Source organism: Styela clava, chromosome 15, assembly GCF_964204865.1.
Source record: "Styela clava chromosome 15, kaStyClav1.hap1.2, whole genome shotgun sequence".
Taxonomy (NCBI): Eukaryota; Metazoa; Chordata; class Ascidiacea; order Stolidobranchia; family Styelidae; genus Styela; species Styela clava.
This window is the reverse complement of record NC_135264.1, coordinates 7,262,027-7,271,743: the sequence shown is the minus strand read 5'-3', so window position 1 is coordinate 7,271,743 and position 9,717 is coordinate 7,262,027. Positions and strand designations below refer to the sequence as shown.

General features: G+C 46.8%; 35 non-coding genes and 14 pseudogenes across 35 annotated transcripts; all 49 read right to left on the bottom strand.

The window, feature by feature from the left end:
• Nucleotides 1–15: 15 nt before the first annotated feature.
• On the bottom strand, nt 16–134 carry LOC144417431 (5S ribosomal RNA). Its single transcript, XR_013473324.1, has one exon. It is a non-coding gene; the product is annotated as a 5S ribosomal RNA (ribosomal RNA).
• An 81-nt stretch (nt 135–215) lies between these two features.
• On the bottom strand, nt 216–334 carry LOC144416364 (5S ribosomal RNA). Its single transcript, XR_013472257.1, has one exon. It is a non-coding gene; the product is annotated as a 5S ribosomal RNA (ribosomal RNA).
• An 81-nt stretch (nt 335–415) lies between these two features.
• On the bottom strand, nt 416–534 carry LOC144417078 (5S ribosomal RNA). The gene has a single exon (XR_013472971.1). It is a non-coding gene; the product is annotated as a 5S ribosomal RNA (ribosomal RNA).
• An 81-nt stretch (nt 535–615) lies between these two features.
• LOC144415137 (5S ribosomal RNA) lies at nt 616–734 on the bottom strand. Its single transcript, XR_013471029.1, has one exon. It is a non-coding gene; the product is annotated as a 5S ribosomal RNA (ribosomal RNA).
• An 81-nt stretch (nt 735–815) lies between these two features.
• On the bottom strand, nt 816–934 carry LOC144414447 (5S ribosomal RNA). Its single transcript, XR_013470337.1, has one exon. It is a non-coding gene; the product is annotated as a 5S ribosomal RNA (ribosomal RNA).
• Nucleotides 935–1,015: 81 nt separating this feature from the next.
• Nucleotides 1,016–1,134, bottom strand: LOC144417209 (5S ribosomal RNA). Its single transcript, XR_013473102.1, has one exon. It is a non-coding gene; the product is annotated as a 5S ribosomal RNA (ribosomal RNA).
• An 81-nt stretch (nt 1,135–1,215) lies between these two features.
• On the bottom strand, nt 1,216–1,334 carry LOC144416352 (5S ribosomal RNA). Its single transcript, XR_013472245.1, has one exon. It is a non-coding gene; the product is annotated as a 5S ribosomal RNA (ribosomal RNA).
• An 81-nt stretch (nt 1,335–1,415) lies between these two features.
• On the bottom strand, nt 1,416–1,534 carry LOC144412574 (5S ribosomal RNA; annotated as a pseudogene).
• Nucleotides 1,535–1,615: 81 nt separating this feature from the next.
• On the bottom strand, nt 1,616–1,724 carry LOC144412584 (5S ribosomal RNA; annotated as a pseudogene).
• Nucleotides 1,725–1,805: 81 nt separating this feature from the next.
• Nucleotides 1,806–1,924, bottom strand: LOC144414402 (5S ribosomal RNA). Its single transcript, XR_013470292.1, has one exon. It is a non-coding gene; the product is annotated as a 5S ribosomal RNA (ribosomal RNA).
• Nucleotides 1,925–2,005: 81 nt separating this feature from the next.
• On the bottom strand, nt 2,006–2,124 carry LOC144418283 (5S ribosomal RNA; annotated as a pseudogene).
• An 81-nt stretch (nt 2,125–2,205) lies between these two features.
• Nucleotides 2,206–2,324, bottom strand: LOC144416341 (5S ribosomal RNA). Its single transcript, XR_013472233.1, has one exon. It is a non-coding gene; the product is annotated as a 5S ribosomal RNA (ribosomal RNA).
• Nucleotides 2,325–2,405: 81 nt separating this feature from the next.
• Nucleotides 2,406–2,524, bottom strand: LOC144416329 (5S ribosomal RNA). Its single transcript, XR_013472222.1, has one exon. It is a non-coding gene; the product is annotated as a 5S ribosomal RNA (ribosomal RNA).
• Nucleotides 2,525–2,605: 81 nt separating this feature from the next.
• Nucleotides 2,606–2,724, bottom strand: LOC144415701 (5S ribosomal RNA). Its single transcript, XR_013471594.1, has one exon. It is a non-coding gene; the product is annotated as a 5S ribosomal RNA (ribosomal RNA).
• Nucleotides 2,725–2,805: 81 nt separating this feature from the next.
• On the bottom strand, nt 2,806–2,924 carry LOC144416318 (5S ribosomal RNA). The gene has a single exon (XR_013472211.1). It is a non-coding gene; the product is annotated as a 5S ribosomal RNA (ribosomal RNA).
• An 81-nt stretch (nt 2,925–3,005) lies between these two features.
• Nucleotides 3,006–3,124, bottom strand: LOC144417077 (5S ribosomal RNA). Its single transcript, XR_013472970.1, has one exon. It is a non-coding gene; the product is annotated as a 5S ribosomal RNA (ribosomal RNA).
• An 81-nt stretch (nt 3,125–3,205) lies between these two features.
• On the bottom strand, nt 3,206–3,324 carry LOC144416307 (5S ribosomal RNA). The gene has a single exon (XR_013472200.1). It is a non-coding gene; the product is annotated as a 5S ribosomal RNA (ribosomal RNA).
• An 81-nt stretch (nt 3,325–3,405) lies between these two features.
• LOC144412676 (5S ribosomal RNA) lies at nt 3,406–3,524 on the bottom strand (annotated as a pseudogene).
• An 81-nt stretch (nt 3,525–3,605) lies between these two features.
• LOC144412583 (5S ribosomal RNA) lies at nt 3,606–3,714 on the bottom strand (annotated as a pseudogene).
• An 81-nt stretch (nt 3,715–3,795) lies between these two features.
• LOC144414401 (5S ribosomal RNA) lies at nt 3,796–3,914 on the bottom strand. Its single transcript, XR_013470291.1, has one exon. It is a non-coding gene; the product is annotated as a 5S ribosomal RNA (ribosomal RNA).
• An 81-nt stretch (nt 3,915–3,995) lies between these two features.
• LOC144418384 (5S ribosomal RNA) lies at nt 3,996–4,114 on the bottom strand (annotated as a pseudogene).
• An 81-nt stretch (nt 4,115–4,195) lies between these two features.
• LOC144415030 (5S ribosomal RNA) lies at nt 4,196–4,314 on the bottom strand. The gene has a single exon (XR_013470922.1). It is a non-coding gene; the product is annotated as a 5S ribosomal RNA (ribosomal RNA).
• An 81-nt stretch (nt 4,315–4,395) lies between these two features.
• LOC144416390 (5S ribosomal RNA) lies at nt 4,396–4,514 on the bottom strand. Its single transcript, XR_013472283.1, has one exon. It is a non-coding gene; the product is annotated as a 5S ribosomal RNA (ribosomal RNA).
• Nucleotides 4,515–4,595: 81 nt separating this feature from the next.
• On the bottom strand, nt 4,596–4,713 carry LOC144417542 (5S ribosomal RNA; annotated as a pseudogene).
• Nucleotides 4,714–4,794: 81 nt separating this feature from the next.
• LOC144417173 (5S ribosomal RNA) lies at nt 4,795–4,913 on the bottom strand. Its single transcript, XR_013473065.1, has one exon. It is a non-coding gene; the product is annotated as a 5S ribosomal RNA (ribosomal RNA).
• Nucleotides 4,914–4,994: 81 nt separating this feature from the next.
• On the bottom strand, nt 4,995–5,113 carry LOC144412976 (5S ribosomal RNA). The gene has a single exon (XR_013469130.1). It is a non-coding gene; the product is annotated as a 5S ribosomal RNA (ribosomal RNA).
• An 81-nt stretch (nt 5,114–5,194) lies between these two features.
• LOC144416296 (5S ribosomal RNA) lies at nt 5,195–5,313 on the bottom strand. Its single transcript, XR_013472189.1, has one exon. It is a non-coding gene; the product is annotated as a 5S ribosomal RNA (ribosomal RNA).
• Nucleotides 5,314–5,394: 81 nt separating this feature from the next.
• LOC144412019 (5S ribosomal RNA) lies at nt 5,395–5,513 on the bottom strand (annotated as a pseudogene).
• An 81-nt stretch (nt 5,514–5,594) lies between these two features.
• On the bottom strand, nt 5,595–5,713 carry LOC144414894 (5S ribosomal RNA). The gene has a single exon (XR_013470785.1). It is a non-coding gene; the product is annotated as a 5S ribosomal RNA (ribosomal RNA).
• An 81-nt stretch (nt 5,714–5,794) lies between these two features.
• LOC144412865 (5S ribosomal RNA) lies at nt 5,795–5,913 on the bottom strand. The gene has a single exon (XR_013469119.1). It is a non-coding gene; the product is annotated as a 5S ribosomal RNA (ribosomal RNA).
• An 81-nt stretch (nt 5,914–5,994) lies between these two features.
• Nucleotides 5,995–6,113, bottom strand: LOC144416285 (5S ribosomal RNA). The gene has a single exon (XR_013472178.1). It is a non-coding gene; the product is annotated as a 5S ribosomal RNA (ribosomal RNA).
• An 81-nt stretch (nt 6,114–6,194) lies between these two features.
• Nucleotides 6,195–6,313, bottom strand: LOC144412018 (5S ribosomal RNA; annotated as a pseudogene).
• Nucleotides 6,314–6,394: 81 nt separating this feature from the next.
• On the bottom strand, nt 6,395–6,503 carry LOC144412302 (5S ribosomal RNA; annotated as a pseudogene).
• An 81-nt stretch (nt 6,504–6,584) lies between these two features.
• Nucleotides 6,585–6,693, bottom strand: LOC144412777 (5S ribosomal RNA; annotated as a pseudogene).
• Nucleotides 6,694–6,774: 81 nt separating this feature from the next.
• On the bottom strand, nt 6,775–6,893 carry LOC144412017 (5S ribosomal RNA; annotated as a pseudogene).
• Nucleotides 6,894–6,974: 81 nt separating this feature from the next.
• Nucleotides 6,975–7,093, bottom strand: LOC144414719 (5S ribosomal RNA). Its single transcript, XR_013470609.1, has one exon. It is a non-coding gene; the product is annotated as a 5S ribosomal RNA (ribosomal RNA).
• An 81-nt stretch (nt 7,094–7,174) lies between these two features.
• LOC144412016 (5S ribosomal RNA) lies at nt 7,175–7,293 on the bottom strand (annotated as a pseudogene).
• Nucleotides 7,294–7,374: 81 nt separating this feature from the next.
• LOC144414718 (5S ribosomal RNA) lies at nt 7,375–7,493 on the bottom strand. The gene has a single exon (XR_013470608.1). It is a non-coding gene; the product is annotated as a 5S ribosomal RNA (ribosomal RNA).
• An 81-nt stretch (nt 7,494–7,574) lies between these two features.
• On the bottom strand, nt 7,575–7,693 carry LOC144416274 (5S ribosomal RNA). The gene has a single exon (XR_013472167.1). It is a non-coding gene; the product is annotated as a 5S ribosomal RNA (ribosomal RNA).
• Nucleotides 7,694–7,774: 81 nt separating this feature from the next.
• On the bottom strand, nt 7,775–7,893 carry LOC144416263 (5S ribosomal RNA). The gene has a single exon (XR_013472156.1). It is a non-coding gene; the product is annotated as a 5S ribosomal RNA (ribosomal RNA).
• Nucleotides 7,894–7,974: 81 nt separating this feature from the next.
• Nucleotides 7,975–8,093, bottom strand: LOC144416160 (5S ribosomal RNA). Its single transcript, XR_013472054.1, has one exon. It is a non-coding gene; the product is annotated as a 5S ribosomal RNA (ribosomal RNA).
• An 81-nt stretch (nt 8,094–8,174) lies between these two features.
• LOC144417414 (5S ribosomal RNA) lies at nt 8,175–8,293 on the bottom strand. Its single transcript, XR_013473307.1, has one exon. It is a non-coding gene; the product is annotated as a 5S ribosomal RNA (ribosomal RNA).
• Nucleotides 8,294–8,374: 81 nt separating this feature from the next.
• On the bottom strand, nt 8,375–8,492 carry LOC144418417 (5S ribosomal RNA; annotated as a pseudogene).
• An 81-nt stretch (nt 8,493–8,573) lies between these two features.
• On the bottom strand, nt 8,574–8,692 carry LOC144416912 (5S ribosomal RNA). Its single transcript, XR_013472805.1, has one exon. It is a non-coding gene; the product is annotated as a 5S ribosomal RNA (ribosomal RNA).
• An 81-nt stretch (nt 8,693–8,773) lies between these two features.
• LOC144416252 (5S ribosomal RNA) lies at nt 8,774–8,892 on the bottom strand. Its single transcript, XR_013472145.1, has one exon. It is a non-coding gene; the product is annotated as a 5S ribosomal RNA (ribosomal RNA).
• An 81-nt stretch (nt 8,893–8,973) lies between these two features.
• Nucleotides 8,974–9,092, bottom strand: LOC144414777 (5S ribosomal RNA). Its single transcript, XR_013470668.1, has one exon. It is a non-coding gene; the product is annotated as a 5S ribosomal RNA (ribosomal RNA).
• Nucleotides 9,093–9,173: 81 nt separating this feature from the next.
• LOC144415209 (5S ribosomal RNA) lies at nt 9,174–9,292 on the bottom strand. Its single transcript, XR_013471101.1, has one exon. It is a non-coding gene; the product is annotated as a 5S ribosomal RNA (ribosomal RNA).
• An 85-nt stretch (nt 9,293–9,377) lies between these two features.
• LOC144416240 (5S ribosomal RNA) lies at nt 9,378–9,496 on the bottom strand. Its single transcript, XR_013472133.1, has one exon. It is a non-coding gene; the product is annotated as a 5S ribosomal RNA (ribosomal RNA).
• Nucleotides 9,497–9,577: 81 nt separating this feature from the next.
• On the bottom strand, nt 9,578–9,696 carry LOC144413828 (5S ribosomal RNA). The gene has a single exon (XR_013469719.1). It is a non-coding gene; the product is annotated as a 5S ribosomal RNA (ribosomal RNA).
• Between the last annotated feature and the right edge of the window lie 21 nt (nt 9,697–9,717).

The following is a 9,717-nucleotide window of genomic DNA, read 5'->3' as shown; positions in this document are numbered from 1 at the left end:
GAAACGGCGACGAAAATCCTACGACACTCGGTATTCCCAGCCGGTCACCCATGCAAGTACTAACCGAGCCCGACATTGCTTAAATTCCGAGATCGAACGAGATCGGGTGCATTCAACGTGGTATGGTTGTAGGCAATAAAGTAGTCGTCTATTCGGCTATTTTTATTTCGCAGTTGTTGGAAAACAGAGCAAAATCGAATGAAACGGCGACGAAAAGCCTACGACACTCGGTATTCCCAGCCGGTCACCCATGCAAGTACTAACCGAGCCCGACATTGCTTAACTTCCGAGATCGAACGAGATCGGGTGCATTCAACGTGGTATGGTTGTAGGCGATAAAGTAGTAGTCTATTCGGCTATTTGTATTTTGCAGTTGTTGGAAAACAGAGCAAAATCGAATGAAGCGGCGACGAAAAGCCTACGACACTCGGTATTCCCAGCCGGTCACCCATGCAAGTACTAACTGAGCCCGACATTGCTTAACTTCCGAGATCGAACGAGATCGGGTGCATTCGACGTGGTATGGTTGTAGGCGATAAAGTAGTAGTTTATTCGGCTATTTGTATTTCGCAGTTGTTGGAAAACAGAGCAAAATCGAATGAAACGGCGACGAAAAGCCTACGACACTCGGTATTCCCAGCTGGTCACCCATGCAAGTACTAACCGAGCCCGACATTGCTTAACTTCCGAGATCGAACGAGATCGGGTGCATTCAACGTGGTATGGTTGTAGGCAATAAAGTAGTAGTCTATTCGGCTATTTTTATTTCGCAGTTGTTGGAAAACAGAGCAAAATCGAATGAAACGGCGACGAAAAGCCTACGACACTCGGTATTCCCAGCCGGTCACCCATGCAGGTACTAACCGAGCCCGACATTGCTTAACTTCCGAGATCGAACGAGATCGGGTGCATTCAACGTGGTATGGTTGTAGGCGATAAAGTAGTAGTCTATTCGGCTATTTGTATTTTGCAGTTGTTGGAAAACAGAGCAAAATCGAATGAAGCGGCGACGAAAAGCCTTCGACACTCGGTATTCCCAGCCGGTCACCCATGCAAGTACTAACCGAGCCCGACATTGCTTAACTTCCGAGATCGAACGAGATCGGGTGCATTCGACGTGGTATGGTTGTAGGCGATAAAGTAGTAGTCTATTCGGCTATTTGTATTTCGCAGTTGTTGGAAAACAGAGCAAAATCGAATGAAACGGCGACGAAAAGCCTACGACACTCGGTATTCCCAGCCGGTCACCCATGCAAGTACTAACCGAGCCCGACATTGCTTAACTTCCGAGATCGAACGAGATCGGGTGCATTCAACGTGGTATGGTTGTAGGCGATAAAGTAGTAGTCTATTCGGCTATTTGTATTTCGCAGTTGTTGGAAAACAGAGCAAAATCGAATGAAACGGCGACGAAAATCCTACGACACTCGGTATTCCCAGCCGGTCACCCATGCAAGTACTAACCGAGCCTGACATTGCTTAACTTCCGAGATCGAACGATAACGGGTGCATTCAACGTGGTATGGTTGTAGGCGATAAAGTAGTAGTCTATTCGGCTATTTGTATTTCGCAGTTGTTGGAAAACAGAGCAAAATCGAATGAAACGGCGACAAAAAGCCTACGACACTCGGTATTCCCAGCCGGTCACCCATGCAAGTACTAACCGAGCCCGACATTGCTTAACTTCCGAGATCGAGTGCATTCAACGTGGTATGGTTGTAAGCGATAAAGTAGTAGTCTATTCGGCTATTTGTATTTCGCAGTTGTTGGAAAACAGAGCAAAATCGAATGAAACGGCGACGAAAAGCCTACGACACTCGGTATTCTCAGCAGGTCACCCATGCAAGTACTAACCGAGCCCGACATTGCTTAACTTCCGAGATCGAACGAGATCGGGTGCATTCAACGTGGTATGGTTGTAGGCGATAAAGTAGTAGTCTATTCGGCTATTTGTATTTTGCAGTTGTTGGAAAACAGAGCAAAATCGAATGAAACGGCGACGAAAAGCCTACGACACTCGGTATTCGCAGCCGGTCACCCATGCAAGTACTAACCGAGCCCGACATTGCTTAACTTCCGAGATCGAACGATAACGGGTGCATTCAACGTGGTATGGTTGTAGGCGATAAAGTAGTAGTGTTTTCGGCTATTTGTATTTCGCAGTTGTTGGAAAACAGAGCAAAATCGAGTGAAACGGCTACAAAAAGCCTACGACACTCGGTATTCCCAGCCGGTCACCCATGCAAGTACTAACCGAGCCCGACATTGCTTAACTTCCGAGATCGAACGAGATCGGGTGCATTCAACGTGGTATGGTTGTAGGCGATAAAGTAGTAGTCTATTCGGCTATTTGTACTTCGCAGTTGTTAGAAAACAGAGCAAAATCGAATGAAACGGCGACGAAAAGCCTACGACACTCGGTATTCCCAGCCGGTCACCCATGCAAGTACTAACCGAGCCCGACATTGCTTAACTTCCGAGATCGAACGAGATCGGGTGCATTCAACGTGGTATGGTTGTAGGCGATAAAGTAGTAGTCTATTCGGCTATTTGTATTTCGCAGTTGTTGGAAAACAGAGCAAAATCGAATGAAACGGCGACGAAAATCCTACGACACTCGGTATTCCCAGCCGGTCACCCATGCAAGTACTAACCGAGCCCGACATTGCTTAACTTCCGAGATCGAACGAGATCGGGTGCATTCAACGTGGTATGGTTGTAGGCAATAAAGTAGTAGTCTATTCGGCTATTTTTATTTCGCAGTTGTTGGAAAACAGAGCAAAATCGAATGAAACGGCGACGAAAAGCCTACGACACTCGGTATTCCCAGCCGGTCACCCATGCAAGTACTAACCGAGCCCGACATTGCTTAACTTCCGAGATCGAACGAGATCGGGTGCATTCAACGTGGTATGGTTGTAGGCGATAAAGTAGTAGTCTATTCGGCTATTTGTATTTTGCAGTTGTTGGAAAACAGAGCAAAATCGAATGAAGCGGCGACGAAAAGCCTACGACACTCGGTATTCCCAGCCGGTCACCCATGCAAGTACTAACTGAGCCCGACATTGCTTAACTTCCGAGATCGAACGAGATCGGGTGCATTCGACGTGGTATGGTTGTAGGCGATAAAGTAGTAGTCTATTCGGCTATTTGTATTTCGCAGTTGTTGGAAAACAGAGCAAAATCGAATGAAACGGCGACGAAAAGCCTACGACACTCGGTATTCCCAGCCGGTCACCCATGCAAGTACTAACCGAGCCCGACATTGCTTAACTTCCGAGATCGAACGAGATCGGGTGCATTCAACGTGGTATGGTTGTAGGCGATAAAGTAGTAGTCTATTCGGCTATTTGTATTTCGCAGTTGTTGGAAAACAGAGCAAAATCGAATGAAACGGCGACGAAAATCCTACGACACTCGGTATTCCCAGCCGGTCACCCACGCAAGTACTAACCGAGCCTGACATTGCTTAACTTCCGAGATCGAACGATAACGGGTGCATTCAACGTGGTATGGTTGTAGGCGATAAAGTAGTAGTCTATTCGGCTATTTGTATTTCGCAGTTGTTGGAAAACAGAGCAAAATCGAATGAAACGGCGACAAAAAGCCTACGACACTCGGTATTCCCAGCCGGTCACCCATGCAAGTACTAACCGAGCCCGACATTGCTTAACTTCCGAGATCGAGTGCATTCAACGTGGTATGGTTGTAAGCGATAAAGTAGTAGTCTATTCGGCTATTTGTATTTCGCAGTTGTTGGAAAACAGAGCAAAATCGAATGAAACGGCGACGAAAAGCCTACGACACTCGGTATTCTCAGCAGGTCACCCATGCAAGTACTAACCGAGCCCGACATTGCTTAACTTCCGAGATCGAACGAGATCGGGTGCATTCAACGTGGTATGGTTGTAGGCGATAAAGTAGTAGTCTATTCGGCTATTTGTATTTTGCAGTTGTTGGAAAACAGAGCAAAATCGAATGAAACGGCGACGAAAAGCCTACGACACTCGGTATTCCCAGCCGGTCACCCATGCAAGTACTAACCGAGCCCGACATTGCTTAACTTCCGAGATCGAACGATAACGGGTGCATTCAACGTGGTATGGTTGTAGCCGATAAAGTAGTAGTGTATTCGGCTATTTGTATTTCGCAGTTGTTGGAAAACAGAGCAAAATCGAGTGAAACGGCGACAAAAAGCCTACGACACTCGGTATTCCCAGCCGGTCACCCATGCAAGTACTAACCGAGCCCGACATTGCTTAACTTCCGAGATCGATTGAGATCGGGTGCATTCAACGTGGTATGGTTGTAGGCGATAAAGTAGTAGTCTATTCGGCTATTTGTATTTCGCAGTTGTTAGAAAACAGAGCAAAATCGAATGAAACGGCGACGAAAAGCCTACGACACTCGGTATTCCCAGCCGGTCACCCATGCAAGTACTAACCAAGCCCGACATTGCTTAACTTCCGAGATCGAACAAGATCGGGAGCATTCAACGTGGTATGGTTGTAGGCAATGAAGTAGTAGTCTATTCGGCTATTTGTATTTCGCAGTTGTTAGAAAACACAGCAAAATCGAATGAAACGACGACGAAAAGCTTACGACACTCGGTATTCCCAGCCGGTCACCCATGCAAGTACTAACCGAGCCCGACATTGCTTAACTTCCGAGATCGACGAGATCGGGTGCATTCAACGTGGTATGGTTGTAGGCGATAAAGTAGTAGTCTATTCGGCTATTTGTATTTCGAAGTTGTTGGAAAACAGAGCAAAATCGAATGAAACGGCGACGAAAAGCCTACGACACTCGGTATTCCCAGCCGGTCACCCATGCAAGTACTAACCGAGCCCGACATTGCCTAACTTCCGAGATCGAACGAGATCGGGTGCATTCAACGTGGAATGGTTGTAGGCGATAAAGTAGTAGTCTATTCGGCTATTTGTATTTCGCAGTTGTTGGAAAACAGAGCAAAATTGAATGAAACGGCGACGAAAAGCCTACGACACTCGGTATTCCCAGTCGGTCACCCATGCAAGTACTAACCGAGCCCAACATTGCTTAACTTCCGAGATCGAACGAGATCGGGTGCATTCAACGTGGTATGGTTGTAGGCGATAAAGTAGTAGCCTATTCGGCTATTTGTATTTCGCAGTTGTTGGAAAACAGAGCAAAATCGAATGAAACGGCGACGAAAAGCCTACGACACTCGGTATTCCCAGCCGGTCACCCATGCAAGTACTAACCGAGCCCGACATTGCTTAACTTCCGAGATCGAACGAGATCGGGTGCATTCAACGTGGTATGGTTGTAGGCGATAAAGTAGTAGTCTATTCGGCTATTTGTATTTTGCAGTTGTTGGAAAACAGAGCAAAATCGAATGAAACGGCGACGAAAAGCCTACGACACTCGGTATTCCCAGCCGGTCACCCATGCAAGTACTAACCGAGCCTGACATTGCTTAACTTCCGAGATCGAACGATAACGGGTGCATTCAACGTGGTATGGTTGTAGGCGATAAAGTAGTAGTCTATTCGGCTATTTGTATTTCGCAGTTGTTGGAAAACAGAGCAAAATCGAATGAAACGGCGACGAAAAGCCTACGACACTCAGTATTCCCAGCCGGTCACCCATGCAAGTACTAACCAAGCCCGACATTGCTTAACTTCCGAGATCGAACGAGATCGGGTGCATTCAACGTGGTATGGTTGTAGGCGATAAAGTAGTAGTCTATTCGGCTATTTGTATTTCGCAGTTGTTGGAAAACAGAGGAAAATTGAATGAAACGGCGACGAAAAGCCTACGACACTCGGTATTCCCAGTCGGTCACCCATGCAAGTACTAACCGAGCCCAACATTGCTTAACTTCCGAGATCGAACGAGATCGGGTGCATTCAACGTGGTATGGTTGTAGGCGATAAAGTAGTAGTCTATTCGGCTATTTGTATTTCGCAGTTGTTGGAAAACAGAGCAAAATCGAATGAAACGGCGACGAAAAGCCTACGACACTCGGTATTCCCAGCCGGTCACCCATGCAAGTACTAACCGAGCCCGACATTGCTTAACTTCCGAGATCGAACGAGATCGGGTGCATTCAACGTGGTATGGTTGTAGGCGATAAAGTAGTAGTCTATTCGGCTATTTGTATTTCGCAGTTGTTGGAAAACAGAGCAAAATCGAATGAAACGGCGACGAAAAGCCTACGACACTCGGTATTCCCAGCCGGTCACCCATGCAAGTACTAACCGAGCCTGACATTGCTTAACTTCCGAGATCGAACGATAACGGGTGCATTCAACGTGGTATGGTTGTAGGCGATAAAGTAGTAGTCTATTCGGCTATTTGTATTTCGCAGTTGTTGGAAAACAGAGCAAAATCGAATGAAACGGCGACAAAAAGCCTACGACACTCGGTATTCCCAGCCGGTCACCCATGCAAGTACTAACCGAGCCCGACATTGCTTAACTTCCGAGATCGAGTGCATTCAACGTGGTATGGTTGTAGGCGATAAAGTAGTAGTCTATTCGGCTATTTGTATTTCGCAGTTGTTGGAAAACAGAGCAAAATCGAATGAAACGGCGACGAAAAGCCTACGACACTCGGTATTCCCAGCCGGTGACCCATGCAAGTACTAACCGAGCCCGACATTGCTTAACTTCCGAGATCGAGTGCATTCAACGTGGTATGGTTGTAGGCGATAAAGTAGTAGTCTATTCGGCTATTTGTATTTCGCAGTTGTTGGAAAACAGAGCAAAATCGAATGAAACGGCGACGAAAAGCCTACGACACTCGGTATTCCCAGCCGGTCACCCATGCAAGTACTAACCGAGCCTGACATTGCTTAACTTCCGAGATCGAACGATAACGGGTGCATTCAACGTGGTATGGTTGTAGGCGATAAAGTAGTAGTCTATTCGGCTATTTGTATTTCGCAGTTGTTGGAAAACAGAGCAAAATCGAATGAAACGGCGACGAAAAGCCTACGACACTCGATATTCCCAGCCGGTCACCCATGCAAGTACTAACCGAGCCCGACATTGCTTAACTTCCGAGATCGAACGAGATCGGGTGCATTCAACGTGGTATGGTTGTAGGCGATAAAGTAGTAGTCTATTCGGCTATTTGTATTTCGCAGTTGTTGGAAAACAGAGCAAAATCGAATGAAACGGCGACGAAAAGCCTACGACACTCGGTATTCCCAGCCGGTCACCCATGCAAGTACTAACCGAGCCTGACATTGCTTAACTTCCGAGATCGAACGATAACGGGTGCATTCAACGTGGTATGGTTGTAGGCGATAAAGTAGTAGTCTATTCGGCTATTTGTATTTCGCAGTTGTTGGAAAACAGAGCAAAATCGAATGAAACGGCGACGAAAAGCCTACGACACTCGATATTCCCAGCCGGTCACCCATGCAAGTACTAACCGAGCCCGACATTGCTTAACTTCCGAGATCGAACGAGATCGGGTGCATTCAACGTGGTATGGTTGTAGGCGATAAAGTAGTAGTCTATTCGGCTATTTGTATTTTGCAGTTGTTAGAAAACAGGGCAAAATCGAATGAAACGGCGACAAAAAGCCTACGACACTCGGTATTCCCAGCCGGTCACCCATGCAAGTACTAACCGAGCCCGACATTGCTTAACTTCCGAGATCGAACGAGATCGGGTGCATTCAACGTGGTATGGTTGTAGGCGATAAAGTAGTAGTCTATTCGGCTATTTGTATTTCGCAGTTGTTGGAAAACAGAGCAAAATCGAATGAAACGGCGACAAAAAGCCTACGACACTCGGTATTCCCAGCCGGTCACCCATGCAAGTACTAACCGAGCCCGACATTGCTTAACTTCCGAGATCGAACGAGATCGGGTGCATTCAACGTGGTATGGTTGTAGGCGATAAAGTAGTAGTCTATTCGGCTATTTGTATTTCGCAGTTGTTGGAAAACAGAGCAAAATCGAATGAAACGGCGACGAAAAGCCTACGACACTCGGTATTCCAAGCCGGTCACCCAGGCAAGTACTAACCGAGCCCGACATTGCTTAACTTCCGAGATCGAACGAGATCGGGTGCATTCAACGTGGTATGGTTGTAGGCGATAAAGTAGTAGTCTATTCGGCTATTTGTATTTTGCAGTTGTTGGAAAACAGAGCAAAATCGAATGAAGCGGCGACGAAAAGCCTACGACACTCGGTATTCCCAGCCGGTCACCCATGCAAGTACTAACCGAGCCCGACATTGCTTAACTTCCGAGATCGAACGAGATCGGGTGCATTCAACGTGGTATGGTTTAAGGCGATAAAGTAGTAGTCTATTCGGCTATTTGTATTTTGCAGTTGTTGGAAAACAGAGCAAAATCGAATGAAACGGCGACGAAAAGCCTACGACACTCGGTATTCCCAGCCGGTCACCCATGCAAGTACTCACCGAGCCCGACATTGCTTAACTTCGAGATCGAACGAAATCGGGTGCATTCAACGTGGTATGGTTGTAGGCGATAAAGTAGTAGTCTATTCGGCTATTTGTATTTCGCAGTTGTTGGAAAACAGAGCAAAATCGAATGAAACGGCGACAAAAAGCCTACGACACTCGGTATTCCCAGCCTGTCACCCATGCAAGTACTAACCGAGCCCGACATTGCTTAACTTCCGAGATCGAACGAGATCGGGTGCATTCAACGTGGTATGGTTGTAGGCGATAAAGTAGTAGTCTATTCGGCTATTTGTATTTCGCAGTTGTTGGAAAACAGAGCAAAATCGAATGAAACGGCGACGAAAAGCCTACGACACTCGGTATTCCCAGCCGGTCACCCATGCAAGTACTAACCGAGCCCGACATTGCTTAACTTCCGAGATCGAACGAGATCGGGTGCATTCAACGTGGTATGGTTGTAGGCGATAAAGTAGTAGTCTATTCGGCTATTTGTATTTCGCAGTTGTTGGAAAACAGAGCAAAATCGAATGAAACGGCGACGAAAAGCCTACGACACTCGGTATTCCCAGCCGGTCACCCAGGCAAGTACTAACCGAGCCCGACATTGCTTAACTTCCGAGATCGAACGAGATCGGGTGCATTCAACGTGGTATGGTTGTAGGCGATAAAGTAGTAGTCTATTCGGCTATTTGTATTTTGCAGTTGTTGGAAAACAGAGCAAAATCGAATGAAGCGGCGACGAAAAGCCTACGACACTCGGTATTCCCAGCCGGTCACCCATGCAAGTACTAACCGAGCCCGACATTGCTTAACTTCCGAGATCGAACGAGATCGGGTGCATTCAACGTGGTATGGTTGTAGTCGATAAAGTAGTAGTCTGTTCTGCTATTTGTATTTTGCAGTTGTTAGAAAACAGAGAAAAAACGAATGGAACGGCGACGAAAAAAAAGCCTACGACACTCGGTATTCCCAGCCGGTCACCCATGCAAGTACTAACCGAGCCCGACATTGCTTAACTTCCGAGATCGAACGAGATCGGGTGCATTCAACGTGGTATGGTTGTAGGCAATAAAGTAGTAGTCTATTCGGCTATTTGTATTTCGCAGTTGTTGGAAAACAGAGCAAAATCGAATGAAACGGCGACGAAAAGCCTACGACACTTGGTATTCCCAGCCGGTCACCCATGCAAGTACTAACCGAGCCCGACATTGCTTAACTTCCGAGATCGAACGAGATCGGGTGCATTCAACGTGGTATGGTTGTAGGCGATAAAGTAGTAGTCTATTCG